The sequence below is a fragment of the Ranitomeya imitator genome, chromosome 7, assembly GCF_032444005.1.
Source record: "Ranitomeya imitator isolate aRanImi1 chromosome 7, aRanImi1.pri, whole genome shotgun sequence".
In the NCBI taxonomy this organism is placed as follows: Eukaryota; Metazoa; Chordata; class Amphibia; order Anura; family Dendrobatidae; genus Ranitomeya; species Ranitomeya imitator.
The window spans coordinates 71,350,179-71,368,355 of NC_091288.1; the positions used below are offsets into that span (position 1 = coordinate 71,350,179).

The 18,177-nt window shown below is 41.8% G+C and overlaps 1 long non-coding RNA gene across 2 annotated transcripts in view; it reads right to left on the bottom strand.

The window, feature by feature from the left end:
* Positions 1-18,177, bottom strand: part of LOC138644726 (uncharacterized) — a 46,390-nt gene that overhangs the window by 4,108 nt on the left and 24,105 nt on the right. For both annotated transcript variants that reach the window (XR_011314655.1, XR_011314654.1), the window contains one exon: positions 9,012-9,150. This is a non-coding gene — a long non-coding RNA (uncharacterized lncRNA). The remainder of the gene's footprint in view (positions 1-9,011; positions 9,151-18,177) is intronic.

The following is an 18,177-nucleotide window of genomic DNA, read 5'->3' on the forward strand; positions in this document are numbered from 1 at the left end:
TCACAACACATCTAGATAAGTTCCTTGGGGGGTCTAGTTTCTAATATGGGGTCACTTGTGGGGGGTTTCTACTGTTTAGGTACATTAGGGGCTCTTCAAACGCAATGTGACGCCTGCAGACCATTCCATCTAAGTCTGCATTCTACATGGCGCTCCTTCCCTTCCGAGCCCTCCCATGCACCACACATATGGGGTATCAGCGTACTCAGGACAAATTGGACAACAACTTTTGGGGTCCAATTTCTCCTGTTACCCTCGGGAAAATACAAAACTGGGGGCTAAAATATAATTTTTGTGGTAAAAAATTTTTGTTTTATTTTTACGGCTCTGCATTATAAACTTCTGCAAGGCACTTGGTGGGTCAAAGTGCTCCCCACACCTCTAGATAAGTTCCTTAGGGGGTCTACTTTCCAAAATTGTGTCACTTGTGGGGGGTTTCAATGATTAGGCACATCAGTGGCTCTCCAAACACAACATGGCGTCCCATCTCAATTCCTGTCAATTTTGCATTGAAAAGTCAAATGGCACTCCTTCCCTTCCGAGCTCTCCCATGCGCCCAAACAGTGGTTTACCCCCACATATGGGGTATTGGTGTACTCAGGACAAATTGTGCAACAACTTTTGGGGTCCAATTTCTTCTCTTACCCTTGGGAAAATAAAAAATTGGGTGTGAAAATATAATTTTTGTGAAGAAATATGATGTTTTATTTTTACGGTTCTGCATTATAAACTTTTGTGAAGCACTTGGTGGGTCAAAGTGCTTACCACCCCACTAGATAAGTTCCTTAGGGGGTCTACTTTCCAAAGTGGTGTCACTTGTGGGGGGTTTCAATGTTTAGGTACATCAGTGGCTCTCCAAACGCAACATGGCGTCCCATCTCAATTCCTGTCAATTTTGCATTGAAAAGTCAAACGGCGCTCCTTCCCTTCCGAGCTCTCCCATGCGCCCAAACAGTGGTTTACCCCCACATATGGGGTATCGGCGTACTCAGGACAAATTGTACAACAACTTTTGTTGTCCAATTCCTTCTCTTACCCTTGGGAAAATAAAAAATTGGGGGCGAAAATATAATTTTTGTGAAGAAATATGATTTTTTATTTTTACGGTTCTGCATTATAAACTGTAGTGAAACACTTGGGGGTTCAAAGTTCTCACAACACATCTAGATTAGTTCCTTCTGGGGTCTAGTTTCCAATATGGGGTCACTTGTGGGGGGTTTCTACTGTTTAGGTACATTAGGGGCTCTTCAAATGCAATGTGACGCCTGCAGACCATTCCATCTAAGTCTGCATTCCAAATGGCGCTCCTTCCCTTCCCAGCCCTCCCATGCGCCCAAACGGTGGTTCCCCCCCACATATGGGGTATCAGCGTACTCAGGACAAATTGGACAACATCTTTTGGGGTCCAATTTCTCCTGTTACCCTCGGGAAAATACAAAACTGGGGGCTAAAATATAATTTTTGTGGTAAAAAATTTTTGTTTTATTTTTATGGCTCTGCATTATAAACTTCTGTGAAGCACTTGGTGGGTCAAAGTGCTCACCACACCTCTAGATAAGTTCCTTAGGGGGTCTACTTTCCAAAATGGTGTCACTTGTGGGGGGTTTCAATGTTTAGGCACATCAGTGGCTCTCCAAACGCAACATGGCGTCCCATTGCAATTCCTGTTAATTTTGCATTGAAAAGTCAAATGGCGCTCCTTCGCTTACGAGCTCTGTCATGCGCCCAAACAGTGGTTTACCCCCACATATGGGGTATCGGCGTACTCAGGACAAATTGCACAACAATTTTTGTTGTCAATTTTCTCCTGTTACCCTTGGTAAAATAAAACAAATTGGAGCTGAAGTAAATTTTTTGTGAAAAAAAATTAAATGTTCATTTTTATTTAAATATTTCAAAAATTCCTGTGAAACACCTGAAGGGTTAATAAACTTCTTGAATGTGGTTTTGAGCACCATGAGGGGTGCAGTTTTTAGAATGGTGTCACACTTGGGTATTTTCTATCATATAGACCCCTCAAAATGACTTCAAATGTGATGTGGTGATGTGGTCCCTAAAAAAAAATGGTGTTGTAAAAATGAGAAATTGCTGGCCAACTTTTAACCCTTATAACTCCCTAACAAAAAAAAATTTTTGGTTCCAAAATTGTGCTGATGTAAAGTAGACATGTGGGAAATGTTTCTTATTAAGTATTTTGTGTGACATATCTCTGTGATTTAATTGCATAAAAATTCAAATTTGGAAAATTGCAAAATTTTCAAAAGTTTTGCCAAATTTCCATTTTTTTCACAAATAAACGCAGGTAATATCAAAGAAATTTTACCACTATCATGAAGTACAATATGTCATGAGAAAACATTGTCAGAATCACTGGGATCCGTTGAAGCATTCCAGAGTTATAACCTCATAAAGGAACAGTGGTCAGAATTGTAAAAATTGGCCTGGTCATTAACATGCAAACCACCCTGGGGGGTAAAGGGGTTAACAGTGACAACATCACAATGATTCAGTGTTCTGCAAAGTCCACTGCCGTAACAGTTAATCTTCTACAGTACATTTAAGACTTTCAATTCCATTAATGACACCTGTATCTTTTCTGCCTCTTAGTGCCCTAAACCATAGCACTCTAGAGGCTGAGGAAGAGATTTCACAACACAAACTTCTTCCAGGTGATTTAGTGGATGGGATGCACAGCCAGCCTTTGTAACTCATGGGGCAAGAGTTGACGGAGAACACATCAACCATGGTGGTAAGGGCACTGGCAGCAGCTATCTCAGTCATGGCAAATCTGAAGATGTGAATGATGTGTGGGATAGGGTTGATGTTGTAAAGGTAGAGATGACGTAACACCCATCTGAAGACCCCTGTTTTTTAATGTTATGCAAAATGCATTTTATTGCATGTTTTATCCTCCTGGAGGTTACAGCTCCTGTTAATCAGGGGTGACAGTGTTAACCATAGGGCTGGCCCATAGTTGGGGAGGAGTAATAGAGATATGTGTGTTAGTTCCTGGTTTGTAGTAGTGATGGGCAGTCCGGCTCTTTTTCGTGATCCGGTTCATTCGGCTCCGCTCACCAAAAGAGTCGGCTCTTTCGGCTCACGAACCAGCTCTTTTTTAAATAGAAATGCGTTTTCCACTGTCATTGTTCCAGGTCTTTGCCTGTACAGCGAGAGCCTCATTATAGACCTGGATAAGTATCTAGTGAAGCAATACAGACAGTGTTTTCAGCATTGCTGTTTCCCCAGATTGTTCGCTCTTGTGAACAGCGCCCCTCTGCTACTCGGTTGTAGTAACGTGTTACTTTCTAATATGTGGCGGTTTTTGTACATTGCTGTAGTCATTACCTCTTGGACACAATTTATCTGCATCCATATTTTTTTCTGCAAATGAAAGCAAATGCACGGAACTGCATCCTGATCAGGATTTGGTTGGAAATGTCATATTCTGACTTCTGGGGCAGAGGGGAGAGAGGAGAGGGGAGAGACTGGTGAAAGTGAAAGAAAAAAAATGGGGCTCCGAGCCTGAGCAGTATGACATCCACATGCAGATTGGACGCAGGCATCCTGATTCGGGGGCGTCTACATTGACAATTAGATTTGTTTTGGATTCGCTGCCATGTACCAGGATGTCTGCAGATTTTTTTAACACCCAAAATTCGCAACAAGCTGCGTTTTGAGAGCACATGAAAAATCCTGACGCATACTAATCCTAATACGTCCTGATGCAAGTGCAGGTCCATGCGTCCCAATGTTAAGTGTAGGGATGCATCAGGATCGGGATGCATCAGGATTGCTACACATCACAACACACCATACCAAAGCGCTAGTGTGAAAGCAGACCCTCCCGTGCGGCCACTAACCAGGAGCCCCCATGTTATATACAGGCTCCCAATGCATTTTATTAACATTAGCACACTATAACATAGGGCACAGCAGGCAGAGTCTACATTATGTCTGCATCCTGCTCCCATACAGTTTCATCACTTTCCCATACAGCACATCCCTTGCTTCCCAGCATGCTCAGTTCCGCATAACGGATCCCTGCACACGGAATCATATGGATCCGTGCGTGTCCTGGATCCGTGCTCCATGGTAATTCCATACGTGTAGCCACGGGTCCGTGCGGGTCCCTGTCCCTGCGTGTTTTTCAGATGACACAAAACTGCAACAAGTCGCCTTTTTGTGCGTCTGGTAAAATATGCAGATACACGGATCCATGGGAAAACGGTGACAACGGGATGCACACGCAGGTCCCATCTGTCACCAGTGAAAGGCAATGGAGACATAAACGGATCCGTGTGCAGCCATTGTCACACAGATTGCGAAATATGCAAGTGTGAAACCAGCGTAACTCTATATGATTGGAGCTGTGCTAGATCTCGCCACAGGGTCCGCCTAAAATCACTTTATATTACTTATTAGCCTATCCTCAGCAGCAACAACTGATCCATCCTCCTCCCTGTATGTTCCTGTCCTGAATCCTCATCAGTCCTGACTGATACTATGATATCAAACAATCTGCTGACTCCCTCCTCCTATACACACTATAGACAGTATATGCCATGCATGAGGCCAGTAAACTATATCTTTATTTGGGACAAAGGTAACTCAGATCCTGACTCCAGCACTGAAGGATGGTGTAACACTAAGGGTATGTTTCCACGTTCAGGAAACGCTGCGTGATTGACGCTGCGTAGAGCCGCAGCGTCAAACACACAGCGTCCAGATGTTACAGCATAGTGGAGGGGATTTCATGAAATCCTGTCTCCACTATGCAATAAAAGACGCATGCGGCACACCCGCGAAAACGGACATGCGGAGCGTCTTTTAAGATGCTGAAACAACGCAAGGACAACGCAGGTGACCTCCTCAGGTGCAGATTTGGTCAGGATTTTACCTGCATAAAATCCTGACCAAATCCTGATGCAATCCCTTATGCTTGCAGTCTGGGGGCACTTAAGGGTTAACAATAGGAAGCCCTTGTTTTTCTTTTCCCATCCACCCTGTCCTGTGCTTGTCTGCACCATTTCTCCAGTACTCACAAACAGTCCATAGCTGCTTCTCTCCTCACTGCTCCTCCCACATGAGTCACAGTCAGATAAGGCTACTTTCACACTAGCGTCGGAATTTGGCCCGTCGCATTGCGTCGGGCCGAGATTCCGACGCTAGCGTTGTTAGCGCCGCATAACGGGTGCAGGGGATGCATTCTCCGGCGTATCCGCTGCCCCATTGTGAGGTGCGGGGAGGTGGGGGCGGAGTTCCGGCTGCGCATGCGCGGTCGGAAAAAGCGGTCCGTCTGGAGCAAAAAACATTACATTTAACGTTTTTTGCTCCCGGCGGTCCGCCACAACACGGCGCAACCGTCGCACACGGTTGCGACGTGTGTTAATACGTTGCAATGCGTCGGTAATGTTACTCTATGGGGCAAAAACGCATTCTGCAAACAACTTTGCAGGATGCGTTTTTTCCCCTAAACGACGCATTGCGACGTATTAAAAAAAACGCCAGTGTGAAAGTAGCCTTGGCTGCAGGCTCCAGCCAAGAAAGGAAAAAAAAAAAAAAGACTTGGCTCACTTATGCTGCAGAGCCGACTCCTTTCATTCACAGCAGGGAGCCGGCTCTCTTTGTATCCGCTCGTTCAGGAACGACACATCACTAGTTTGTAGCTATTTGTTAAGGTACTGTCACACTCAGCGATGCTGCAGCGATATAGACAACGAGCCGATCGCTGCAGCGTCGCTGTTTAGGTCGCTGTAGAGACGTCAAACACAGCAGCTCCAGAACGATGCAGGAGCGATCCAGTGACGTAACGGCGACTCACTTATCGTTGTAGCTGGTTGTTAGCTCCATGTAAAACATTGCAGGCATCGTTGCTTTTGCCGTCAAACACGACGATACACGCCGACCTGACGGCAGGATAAAGTCTAATTACCCATTTCAGTGCGGCAGGTCCTGTCCCGGTCTTGGTAAGCTACCCCAACGCGCGTTTCGCATCTGGTGAATCCCGCTTCCAGGACCTGCCGCACTGAAATGGGTAATTAGACTTTATCCTGCACGTTTATTTGCACATTACTGTCTGACAGGCATGTATTAACATTACCGGTAGTATGTATACAAGTTAGAGTTCATAGTTGAATTGCCACAGTCTGTCAGCAGTTTGATATACGTGATGATAGTATATTAGTTGCACATTGTTGCACAGATACTTATGGTTGATATACTCAGCAGTGTCCTGATCCGTGGTCTTTGGTTTTGATGTACTCACGGATTTTTTTCACATGACTTTACATATATGGTATATGTTTTTATTGTTTAGTGTATAGTTGTACTTTTTTCAATAAAATCAATTTAAGATTAATTACCTTTTTGGCAATTTTTTGGACTCATAGTTCTCCTTGAACAATGTGACTGTATTGTGCACAAGAAAACGGCAAGCTTATTTCTTGCTACCATCTGCATAAGTTCTAATGTCAGTAAACAAGACTTTATGTTTGCAAAAATGTCTGTTATCTTAGTCGGGAAGTTAAAGGGGTCCGGTGCTGCACATATTGAGCCAGAACGTATCCTGGAGGTGTACGCAACAGAAAAGCAGCAATCTGCCAACATCCAGGGACACCTGTGTAAGGTGTTTTGGGGCGCAAATTTAAGTCTCTGCCAGTTTCCCCCATTACAATGTGATGATGACTGTGCGGTAGACAAGAGCTGGGAACCAAATTGGGGAGCAGAGGAGGTGATATTATGAGCAAAGGATGGTGTTGATAACAGACACATACTCAGAAGAGCACGTCCTAGCCCGGTCCCTGAAAAGGACGTCACTGATGGTGCTTAATTCATGGGCAGAACAGGCACTACGGCAGTGACCGCAGCCTCTGCACCCTGATGATGGTTTGTTTGGGAATCTCAGCATGCACTTGGGGTTCTGAAACGAAGCAGTCTTAAACAGGAAGACGGCAAAACTAAAATAAAGCAGTTAGATAGTGTAATGAAGGTACGATAGGGAATTTTTAATTAACGAATATTAGAAAAGAGATTGCATTATGACGTTAAAGGTCATGTCTCTGATTTTGATGCAGGCAAGCACGCTGAACCTGAATCTTTCCCAGCAGTTGATGGTTTATTTCATCATATTAATTGGTCAGTTTTACTGTATAATGAACATGGTAAATTAAAAAAAAAACAATTGTGAAATTGTATTTTTTAAAATTTTTAATACACTCGGAATTGTTTTAATGCTTTCTAGTGCATAAAAATGAATTAAAAAGTACTACTCGCCCCCCAGAAAACAAGCCCATACACGGCTATGTACTGTAGATGGAAAAATAAACAAAGTTATGGCTATTGGAAGAAAGGGAGGAAAGCACGAAAATGGAAAATTGGAAAATCGCTGTGAAGGGGTTAAATAGACAAGATTAAAATAAATATCACTCTATGTGACTGCAAGCTTCTGAATTCTCACAATGCATGCACGGCACACTTTTGGAAAAAGAAAATATATTAGATCAGAGGTGCAAAAATTCAGTTTGGTGCCCTCCCTCCCCCCAAGCATATATGCGATTTTCACACTTAGTCACGTGCCAACGAGCTGCTCTCCCTTATTCTTTCAATGTTCAGTGAAAAACTGAGAGAAGCAGGAAGAGAAGCTAGTTTTCATGTGACTGTAAGTATGAAAATTGTTTATGAGTAAAATGGCCACGTGATGACTGCTGGAACCAGCAAACAGAGCTGAGTCCTGACAATGAGCATATTATTCCCTGTAAGGATTGGCTACAGGGCTTCGTTTTATAATTAAAGGGCTTGTCTAGGTTTGAGATGAAAGACTGCAGTCACTCTAGATTACTACAGTCTTCTGATTTCTCACAGCCCATGTACTGCACACTTCTCGGATTCTCCTTTGCCGATGGCAAGAGTGGTCGGTCATGTGAGCACAAGTATGCGATTTGTACACTTCTGGCCACATTCCGACTTGACATGCCAAGCCTCGCTCAATTCATTTTCATTGAGCGAGGCCACGCATGTCTAGTCGGCACATGACCGCATGTATGCAAATCGCCGGCACCCCTTGTTACACTCTGGTATCTTCAGTTCGATTGGTCTGAAGCACTTACCGCTGATGTTCTTTGCGCCACTGGGCACCAGCAAGTGACACAATCGGCGTGATCACATGATCTGATCACACTGCTGACGTTGCTCTGATCTGGCAGTCAGAGTACAATTGTTCACTGGGAGCCGACGCACTGCACCTCCTCTGAGCCAAGTGTCAGCTTATCAGCCAGCTCAGAGAACGGCTGACTCCCATTTTGGTGAGTGGCAAAATTCAGCCAGGGAGACACCTCGGACTGCCGCATTAGGAAGCCCGACAACCACCCCAGCCCTGCTATGCCCGGGGCAGATGCACCCCTTTATATACAACTCTATATTAGATACATGGCTAAATAAATAAAAACACTGAAGATAAGCAAATCTGCACACCATTTCAGTGGTCAAATCAAGATCCCGTGGCCATCGAATAGGCAAATAGGAGCCCTGTGCATCGCCTCATACCTGCTGTAATCTCCAGTGCCTCTACTGATTAGTAGTCCATGGCTGCTGGAAAGAGTCTTGCAACCTGCCTCCTACCTGCTGGAATCCCCATCGCTTCTACTGGCATGTAGACTGTAGGTGCGATTTCATGTGTTTGTCACGTAGAAACAATGACATCTCTATGGGACTGCAAATCAGAAGAGGCGCCTGGGATTCCGTGAGGTAGGAGGTGGATTGCAGGGCTCCTGTCTGGCATCCATGGATTACTGACATCACGTCTAAAAAATATCTACGGTAGATGATTATAAAGAAGGCTGGAGAAAAAGCCTCTTTGATCAGGTTTTGTAAAGAGGTTACGATTTGCTGCTGCAGTTTCAAATTAGCTGTATTCCTACACATCAGATAAGTTAGATTTTAGTAAAAACATTTTTTCTACATTGAGGTAAGATTTGGCCACAGCACCATAACAGAAGGAAGATACTAACACTTACCAGGTCTTACAAGGAGTCTAACTTTTTCAGAGTCACAGTGTGGAGCTGCTCTACAGAAAGGAAGTTCTAATCTTCATGGTTGGACTCCCGACTGCTGAAAGATGTGGAGGAAATATCATCCAAAAGTTTTTTGACAGACCTAAGAAAGAAACAAAATGAACATGAACCCTATTGTAAGTAAATAAGTAAAAGCAATAGTACATATAAAAAACATAGAATATTTAGTAAAGCCATGTTTTTTATTAAACAAAAGTGTAAAAGAAACCCATCAGCATCAAGGTGTACTCAAATCGAGAAATACATAATGACTACTGCACAGATTACAGAGCATGCCTAGAAAACTCTGTGGCAAAACTCACTGGGACTGATTCATTTAGGTGCCAAAGACAGAAATATGATGTATACACCTTAATGAGTCGCAATATTTTTGAAACTCTGCAGTTGTACAAAAATATTGATACTTTTGGCATCAATATGCAAGTCCCAGCCAACTAGGCCAATATGGGTGTAGCATGGGTGGGACATGGGTGAGAAGAGGCTCAGAACCTGGCGATGCATCCTGAGTCCCAGACGCACCTGATTCATTAAGTGGTGCATCAATGAATCAGGTCAGTGTACTACAGTGAGTGCTTCATTGAAACTCTAGCTCATAGAATATGAAAAAGCGGCACTCACCGATCCATAAAAGTTGCTCTTTATTTAAGTTCAATTAGACGTGTTCAGAAGGACCCATAGAAGGGATGGAAGAACAAGAGACGTCTGCACGCCCCTTACTACCCCCTGCTTACCACTTTGTTGCCTGTTGAACGTAAATAAACAATGAATTTTGTGAATCGGTGAGTGCCGCTGTTTCATATTCTATCAGTTGGAGCGTTACATACTCTTACTAGTAGAGCAGCACTCTAATAAGAAATACTACATGGGCAATTGTCCTGAAAGACGTATATGATTAATTAGAAAGGCTGTCTGGTGCTGAACCTTTACTTGTTGCTTCATTGAGACTTGTGTGCAATACGCCAGTCTTAATAAATCGCCCCCAATGAATCATTCATATAAGGGCTCAGTTAGACATCAGTTTATTTCATACGAATTATATCTGTGGTTTTCACGGATGGAACTTGTGCCCAATATGTTCTATGGAGTTGTTCATATGCCAAAGTATTTTAGCGGGCTTAGTGGTCTGCACAAAATCACAGAGACAAGTCCAATTTTGATCCAAGATCAAACTGACCAATGCAAGTCTATGGGTCAGTGAAAAAACTGGACAGCACTCATGTAACATCCGTGTACTGTTCGTTTTTCATGGACTGTTTGCTAGGGAGAAGCTTGAGAAATCTCCATCAGTTTTTTACAAATCTGAGATACACTGATGGAACTCTGATCATTTATTTACAGCTTTTTAATAAGAAAATCATAAATAATGTGTAGTGTTCACATTACAACACAGAGTTAACCAATAAGAACTAAACAGGTGAAAAGAAAACTATATTTTTGTGAGAATTTATTCAGGTAAGGAAGGATTACCAGAACTCAGCAACCTAGATCTGAAACCGTACATTCTTCTTCTTTATGTTTAGTTAGTAGTTATTCAATAGCCTTACCAGACAGTGTAGTAATATCCTAATTCCAATTTGTATTCTAATTTTTCTAATATAAAAATGAGAATGTCCATTTTTAGCAAATCAGTCTCCAGGTTCTAATAGTCCAATGATGCCGCTGTAAAGCATCTCTGAATGTTGCTGCTCTGCCCCCAAATATTCATGTATTGAAAAAACAATAAATACCTAAATACTTCTAAAACCAGAAAATAAAAGCATTGCAATAAACATTCAGTATGTCTCAGTTGTCTGGTTCTATTTAGTAGAAAAAAAAACATATATAAGCGATACGTTTAAATAATATAAGACAGGAGTTGTTCATTATCAGAAAATAAGTTGATCGAAACTACTGCAAATCGTCCTATAAGGGTCCGATTTTGGACTGCTGATCACTTTTTTCTCTTGGGGATAAGCCATTGGCAGAGATCTCTGTCAGCTGCTCTCTCATGGAGAACACGGGAGCGCTAGGCCAAGTGAGAGCTCCAGTGCATGGGAGAGACGGCCAAGACGGCTGTCGGCCAGATGATCAACTGAAGCATTGTTTGGCCAATAGTCATCTAATTTGTATTGCTGGCTTTAGACATGGCTCATTAACCCGGTCACAGTTATCAGCTTAAATATTGTGCCCAGTAGGTCACACCAAAGTCTAACTCCAGCCTTTTAACGAGGGCGCAAGACCTAATTATTGTACCTGTTTATCTACTCCCTTTGCCCACATGGGTAACTAGCTGTCTTTGCCTCTCTTGAATTCCTACACTGGCTGAATGATAGCAATATGCCAAATTGACCATGACACTTGATTTCTTCCTGATATGATGACAAAATACACTTCAGAATTACAAAGAACCATGGATCCAGGGGAGTAACTACAATAGGTGCAGGGGATGCAATCGCACGGGGGCCATAAATATTAGGGGTTCCTTTGGCCCATATGAATAGACCAGTACTATTGAAGATGTGCAATAATGGGGGTCCCTATTGGAGCTTTTGCATCAGAGTCAATGGGCATCAAGTTACGCCACTGCGTAGATCACTCTGACCCGTGCTCACAACACAATCAAAGCAATGTAAACCTGCAATAACATATCCAGAAAACAGTCATTATCACACAATACGTGTAACATTACACATGGGATATCTACCATGGAGAAAAGAGGCCCTGAATCCTAAAAAAATCCATAGTCTCTAATATACAGGGAGACCCAAGTATAACAATGTGTGCAGAAGCTAAGAAGGGCAATAGTTTATAGCTATAATGGAAGTAGGAAGCGTAAAACTAATAATGACCCTATCCTAGTGATGCAGTCAGTATTATTTAGAAGATTTGAATCATGACGAGGCTTTATATAAATTGGGCAAAAAAATCAACATTTACGTCTCTTGAACATGGCTAATGCCTACCTGCAATATCATTTCTTCAGTGTCTGCTGCTTTTGAGCTTAGCTCACTAAGGACAAACGTATGGTCAGTGACCTGTTGTGTAATCAGTGGCTCCGTCCCGCCCTCTAACGCTACTGCCCTGTGAACTCAGATTGGAAGAGATCCCTACAAAATACAATTCCCAAAGCTCATAAATCTATACCGCAGACCAGACTCTCTCTTAATACAGATTCCTGACCACAAACGTGGGTTATACAAACCCCAGAATTTCTTTTGAAATAATTAGTGATGAGCGAACGTGCTTGGATAAAGTGTTATCCGAGCATGCTCGGGTGTAATCCATGTATTGGGCGTGCTCGGATAATATATTCAAGTTCCTGCTTCTGCATTTTTTGTGGCGGTAGACAGCCGCAATACATGCAGGAATTGCCTGTTTGTTTCGCAATCGCCACATGTGTTGCAGCTGTCTACCGCCACAAAAAATTGCAGCAACAGGGGCTTGAATATATAATCCGAAAACGCCCAAGATTTTTGGATAACACTCGAGCGTGCTCGGATAACACATTATCCGAGCTTTTTCGCTCATGACTAGAAATAATGCCTAATCAGACTTGCCTCATGTCTCACGCAGAGGTTAATGTTTCACATACTGTACTGGTGTTCTAATCATGGTGTTCACATATATATCACATACCCATTATAATCAAGGGAGCAGTTCACATAGCCTTGCTGTTTTGCAGTCTGTGTATCTGCAATAAAAACTTGTGTCCATTCCTTTGAGGAAAATGTCCTTTTCCTTTACACTTAACAAATGTTTGCTAATTTGTGTTGGTATATCACATAAAATAAAAATAAAAATCATTGAAGTTTGTGCATGTAACATGAAGAAATGTGGAAAAGTTAACAGGATATGCATACTTATTCAAGTCACTGTACACTATCTACAGTACAGTCATGGACAAAAATTTTGAGAATGAGACAAATATTAATTTTTCCAAAGTCTACTGCTTCATTTTTTCTAATGGCAATTTGCATATACTCCTGAATGTCAGAGTGATCAGCTTAACAGCAATTACTGTACTTGCAAAGTCAATATTTGCCCAGAAAATGAACTTTAACCCCCAAAACACATTTCCACATCATTGCAGTCCTGCCTTAAAAGGAGCAGCTAACATCATTTTAGTGATTGATCCATTAACACAGGTGTGGGTGTTGATGAGGACAGGGCTGGCGATCAATCAGTCATGATTAAGTAAGAATGACATCACTGGACACTTTAAAAGGAGGCTGGTGCTTGGTATCATTGTTTCTCTTCAGTTAACCATGGTTATCTCTAAAGAAACACGTGCAGCCATCATTGTACTGCACAAAAATGGCCTAACAGGGAAGAGTATTGCAGCTACAAAGATTGCACCTCAGTCAACAATCTATTGCATCATCAAGAACTTCAAGGAGAGAGCTTCAATTGTTGTCAAAATGGCTCCAGGGCGCCCAAGAAAGACCAGCAAGCGCCAGGACCGGATCTTAAAACTGTTTCAGCTGCGGGATCAGACTACCAGCAGTGCCAAGCTTGCTCAGGAATGGCAGCAGGCTGGTGTGAGTGCTTCTGCACGCACTGTAAGGCGGAGACTCTTTGAGCAAGGTCTGGTTTCAAGGAGGGCAGCAAAGAAGCCACTTCTCTCCAGAAAAAACATCAGGGACCGACTGATATTCTGCAAAAGGTACAGGGAGTGGACTGCTGAGGACTGGGGCAAAGTCATTTTCTCTGATGAATCCCCTTTTCGATTGTTTGGGACATCTGGAAAACAGCTTATTCGGAGAAGAAGAGGTGAGCGCTACCACCAGTCTTGTCTCATGCCAACTGTAAAGCATCCTGAAACCATTCATGTGTGGGGTTGCTTCTCAGCCAAGGGAATCGGCTCACTCACAGTCTTGCCTAAAGCACAGCCATGAATAAAGAATGGTACCAGAATGTCCTCCAAGAGCAACTTCTCCCAACCGTCCAAGAGCAGTTTGGCGCCCAACAATGCCTTTTCCAGCATGATGGAGCACCTTGCCATAAAGCAAAGGTGATAACTAAATGACTCATGGAACAAAACATACAGATTTTGGGTCCATGGCCTGGAACCTCTCCAGATCTTAATCCCATTGAGAACTTGTGGTCAATCATCAAGAGACGGGTGGATAAACAAAAACCAACAAATTCTGGCAAAATGCAAGCATTGATTATGCAAGAATGGACTGCTATCAGTCAGGATTTGGTCCAGAAGTTGATTGAGAACATGCCAGGGAGAATTGCAGAGGTCTTGATGAAGAAGGGTCAACACTGCAAATATTGACTTGCTGCATTAACTCATTCTAACTGTCAATATAACCTATTGGTACTCATAATATGATTGCAATTATATTTCTGTATGTGATATAAACATCAGACAAACACTAATAAAAACCAGAGGGCAGCAGATCATGTGAAAATATAATTTTGGTGTCATTCTCAAAAATTTTGGCCATGACTGTACATGCACCGATCATGAATTAAAAATAAATGTAAGTAGATTAATGCAAATACATCCACATTCATGTCTTTATTATAGCAACTGGTAATGGACTATCTTTGACAATAACTGTAATAGAGAAACGAATGCTGATTGCCTTTACTCATGATAGGTATGGTTTATACACATGGCTGGCATTAGCTACGTGCGACCTCTGTGATCGCAGGGGGTGTTTTCTGCCAGAGTACATTGGGGGCTGCGGAACCAGAGAAAAAATGTTACTTTGATATTTGCAATCCAGTATCTTTTTCCAGTAAAATCCACATTTTACTTAATATGTAGCTGAGTTGTTAAGATCTATGGGCGGGACATAGATTTCCCAAGATATGCCTCGGGGGGCGTGCACTTCTTCTGCCTGTATGACATTAAGCAGGCAGCAACTTGCAGGGGAAAGTACACACCCTACAATAGCTCAGAGAAGGTTACTCAATGTGAGACATGTAATAACAGACATTACCTGTAATCAGACTGGTACTCTCAAGTGAACAAATTATTGACTGTTCATGACAACAAAAAAAACACTGGAATCACTTGAATGTTCTATTACACCACCAAAAAATAAATTACGCACAACAATGTCTACCAATAATATCTTTAGAAATACCCTGGTTTAGGGAAAGAGGGGAAAAAAAAAAAAAAAAGAGACAAGTGCGGCGCTTCCTCTGAGCGTAATACGTTTTTACCAACAAGTTAAAAACATTTCTTTTATTTGTAGTTATGCTCACCTTCTATCGGTAAGAAATGCACGTTGAGATTCTCAAGGAATCAATTCTTTAGGCAACTCTTCTTCGTATGTTGTATAATCCAATAAGGTGTGCAGCTCACTTTGGAGAACTATGTGTTGATCCTGCTTCAGATCCACATAGGTGGCAATTTCAAAGAGAAAAAAAAAAAAAAAACTCCAAGTAAATGTGGCGCTAAGCACCTACGGATTTTTTTAATTCATCCACTTCAAGTGAAAAATGTTAAAAAATTCATTTATTTTCTCAAAATAAAATATATTTGTAAATTTTTTTAAAAAATTTTAAAAAAATTTACAAATATATTTTATTTTGAGAAAATAAATGAATTTTTTAACATTTTTCACTTGAAGTGGATGAATTAAAAAAATCCGTAGGTGCTTAGCGCCACATTTACTTGGAGTTTTTTTTTTTTTTTTTTTTTTTTCTCTTTGAAATTACCAATAATATCACAATATTTAAACACCAACTACATGAATCCTATAAAAGTGGGAAGAAGATATATGGCTCAAAAGATATGTACGGTACATTTCAAAGGGATTTTGTTGGTTATTTCAACAATAAGGTTTATAGCGTGATGTTATGGTAGGGCATTCCCATTCAATATCATCCACAACCAGAAATGACACTGATATATTGAGAATCGACTCTGGTTCACCACTTTGTTACAGAACAAGGCGTAACACCACCAAACAGAAATATCAAATCACAACTACCGCTGATTTTCAAGTTCCTGGAACTTTGAAGGTAATCAATCTTTGTAATATCATATTGACACCTGTGGAAAAATGAGGGTCAGTGAGTGCTCTCATCCACTGGCCTGGTTGTCTTTAGAAAGACCGCATGGACCAGCGCTCATCCCACTCTTTTCTTGTGGGCACAATACTACTCAGACAACACTGGGTGAGAGTAAACTGTAATGCTAGTCACAACTCATGGACAGACCATGAAGTAGAGAAGTCAGACATTCCGGAGCCAGTACCAAGAGTGCACCAAGAAAATCAAGGGAAAAGAGAAAGGCGTAAGTCAGGTCACACTTCGGGGTAAAAATACCAGGAGATAGCGGCAAAAGGACAAGACAAAGGAATAGTCAGAACATGGTCCAAGGATTAGGCAGCAGAAGATCAGAACTAAACAATACACCATGTTCCAAATTATTATGCAAATTATATTTTTCTCGGATTTTCCTAAATGGTCAGTGCAAATGACAGTCAGTCTAATAAAAGTCATCACCCGTTAGAGTATACATCGAATTTTATTGAAGAAACCTCCCAATGATAACAGTATAATCTCCAAAATGAATAAAATCTCAAAATGCACTGTTCCAAATTATTAGGCACAGTAGAATTTCTATACATGTGATATGTTTTAAAGAACTGAAAATGCTCATTTGTTGAATTTGCAGCATTAGGAGGTCACATTCACTGAACAAAAAAGCTATTTAACTCCAAAACATCCTAACAGGCCAAGCTACATGTTAACATAGGACCCCTTCTTTGATATGACCTTCACAATTCCTGCATCCATTGAACTTGTGAGTTTTTGGAGCGTTTCTGCTTGTATTTCTTTGCATGAAGTCAGAATAGCCTCCCAGAGCTGCTGTTTTGATGTGAATTGCCTCCCACCCTTATACATTTTTTGCTTGATGATACTCCAAAGGTTCTCTATAGGGTTGAGGTCAGGGGAAGATGGTGGCCACACCATGAGTTTATCTCTTTTTATGCCCATAGCAGCCAATGACTGGTATTCTTTGCAAAGGTATTCTTTGCATCATGAGATGGTGCATTGTCATGCATGACGATGATTTTGCTCCTGAAGGCACGTTTCTGCTTTTTAGACCACGGAAGAAAGTTGTGAGTCAGAAAGTCTATATACTTTGCAGAGGTCATTTTCACACCTTCGGGAACCTTAAAGGGCCCTGCCAGCTGTTTCCCCATGATTCCGGACCAAAACATGACTCCTCCACCTCCTAGCTGACGTCGCAGCCTTGTTGGAACATGGTGGCCATCCACTACTCCATCCATCTGGACCATCCAGGGTTGCTCGACACTCATCAGTAAACAAGACTGTTTGAAAATTAGTCTTCATGTATGTCTGGGCCCACTGCAACCGTTTCTGTTTGTGAACATTGTTTAGGGGTGGCCGAATAGTAGGTTTTTTGAACCAAATCAAGCCTTTGAAGTATCCTACACCTTGAGGTTCGAGGGACTCCAGAGACACCAGCAGCTTCAAATATATGTTTGCTGGTTTGTAATGGCTTTTTAGCAGCTGTTCTCTTAATCCGATGAACTTGCCTGACAGAAACCTTCCTCATCATGCCTTTATCAGCACGAACATGTCTGTGCTCAGATTCAGCCACAGATCTCTTAACAGTACGATGATCGCGCTTAAGTTTTCAGGAAATATCTAATGTTTTCATCCCTTGACCAAGGCATTGCGCTATTTGATGCTTTTCAGCAGCATAGAGATCCCTTTTCTTTCCCATGTTAATTGAAAACTGTGGCCTGCTTAATAAAGTGGAACATCATTTTTAAGTAGTTTTCCTTTAATTAGAATCACCTGAAAACTAATTATCACATGTGTTTAAGATTGATTTCAGTGATCCATTGAGCCCTGAGACACAATACCATCCATGAGTTTATTTGAAAAACAAAACAATTAAATCTTTATGACACTTAAATCCAATTTGCATAATAATTTGGAACACAGTGTAGAATCAGGCAAACACTCACCAGGAAGCATAAACTACGTCTGGCAGGGACCTGTGGCAAGCAGCTCAGTTAAATAGCTTGGGCAATCTCCAGAACAGAGAACACCTGAATAAAGTCCCGAACATCCTAGTCCCAGATTGGACCGCCAACCTGTCAATCAAAGCACCAACAGCTCAGCACAC